Raw genomic sequence first — 2,220 nt, 5'->3', positions numbered from 1 at the left:
TCCCTTTCTCCCCAATCCCTTCTTATTCCACTCTTATTGTTCTTAAAGCCACATGGTGCTCCCCCCCAAGCCCACTCCCTCCCTAGTACTGCTTCCCTCCCTACCAGTCCCTTTGTTACCCTTCTACTTCTCTATAGGGTGTGAATCAATTTTCTGCCCCTATGGATCTGATTGTTCTTCTCTAAGTTGATTTCAATGCACTTAAGTATTGAATGTTCCCTCTCTCTAACCTCTTTTCCCTTACAGTGTATTGTTATTTTTTTTCCTGTTAATCCCACGTGCTTCTTTATGGAATATAAATTTATTCCTTTTTGTTTTCTTTCCATTTTTTCTTATTGTTATCTTCTTCCCCCCGAGTTTTGTATATATTTATACATATATATATAAATATACATATATATATATATATCTTGACATTTCATCCTATACAGTTTGTCCCTGTTCCCTCTATGTAAACTTCTTCTAGTTACCCTGTTGAGTAATAATTTTTAATATTTGCCAATACTTTCTTTTCTTCTTGGGATATAAATTGATTGAACTTGTTGTGTCCCTTAAAGAAAAGAATTTTTTTCCTCGTCCCCCCATTCTCTTAATTGCCTTGTGTTGATTCTCTTGAGTTCTGGGTTTGGGCAGCAAACTTTCTGTTTAAGTCTGGTTTTTTCTTGATGAATTTTTGGAAGTCCTCAATTTTATTGAATGACCATACTTTCCCCTGCAATAATATAGTTAGTCTTGCTAGATAGTTGATTCTTGGTTGTAGACCCAGTTCTCTTGCTTTCCTGAACTTTGTGTTCCATGCCTTCTGGGCCTTCAATGTAGATGCAGCCAGATCCTGTGTTATCCTAACTGTGGTTCCCTGATATCTGAATGACTTCTTTTTGGCAGCTTGGAATATTTTTCCTTGGTCTGGTAGTTTTTAAATTTGGCTATAATATTCCTGGAAGTTGTCAGTTGTGGAAGTTGTAGGAAGTGATCTGTGGATCCTGTTAATTTCCACTTTTCCCTCTTGTTCAAGAATTTCTGGGCAATTTTCTCTGATAATTTCTTATAAAATGCTATCTAAACTTTTTCTTTTATCATGATGTTCTGGTAAACCAATAATTCTTAAGTTGTCTCTTCTAGCTCTGTTCTCCAGATCTTTGGTTGAATAAATGAGGTATTTCATATTCTCCTCAAATTTTTCATTTTTTAAATTTTGTTTAATATATTCTTGCTGTCTTGTGAAGTCATTTGCTTCTAGTTGTTGAGTTCTGTTTTTTAAAGACTGAATTTCATCCTTTGCTTTTTGGTCATCCTTCTCTTTCTGGTCTGATTTTCTTTGTAGATCATCTTTTGCCTTCTTTGCTTCATCTTCAAGCTGGCCAATTCTGACTTTTAAGACTTTATGTTCTTGTTTTAGCCCATGTATTTCCTTTTTCAAATTGTCTTCAGCTTCTCTTGATTGTTTTTTGAGTTCCTGAAGTTCTTGACTTAATTGAGTTTTAAATTCTTGAGTTAATTGAATCTTGAGATCTTCCAAAGCCTGTGTCCAGTTCACTGGAACTACTTCCTCTTCTATTTCTGTTTCATTTGCTCCCTTTTCACTTCCTTGAAAGAAGCTGTCAATTGTAATTTCTTTTCTCTTTTTCTGTTGCTTACTCATGTTTTTTCCCTTCCTTGTTCTGCTAGTTTGAGCAGATGTATTTAATGATCTTTGATGAAAGATCTTACCCCCAGGGGCAGAGGTTTGGAGTTACTTTCTAGGCCCTTGGAAGACTTTTGTCTGTCGAATTGTTGGGATTAATCCTGTATTGATTTTATTAATCTGCTCTGAGGCTAAAACCTCAAAACCTCGAGGGGAGGGAAAAACAAACAAACAAACAAAAACCCAAAAAAGGTTGGGTGACAAGAAGGAGCATTTTCTCTGAACTGAGCTCTCCAGCAGTGGGGTCCCCCTGCCCTATCTGCTGTGTTTTATCTGGTTTTCTTTCCTCTTGAAGCCCTGAGTTCTCTGTCTCGGTATGAGGAAGCCAAGCTGTCTGCGCTCTGGGGTTTGGCTCTCTCTAAGCCACCATCTTCTGGGCATTTTTGCTGTGTTTCTCTGGTTTTCTCCTCCAGTCACCTCTCCAGTACCTGTGTTTGACTCCCTGAGTCCTATGCCAGCAAGGCCCTCTCTCCTGACCAGTGCACCCACCGGCCCTGAGATTTCCCAACTTCTGGAGAATCCGCACAGCACGTGGG

This window comes from Gracilinanus agilis, chromosome 2 (genome assembly GCF_016433145.1).
Source record: "Gracilinanus agilis isolate LMUSP501 chromosome 2, AgileGrace, whole genome shotgun sequence".
In the NCBI taxonomy this organism is placed as follows: Eukaryota; Metazoa; Chordata; class Mammalia; order Didelphimorphia; family Didelphidae; genus Gracilinanus; species Gracilinanus agilis.
Note: the sequence above shows the minus strand (reverse complement) of the source record.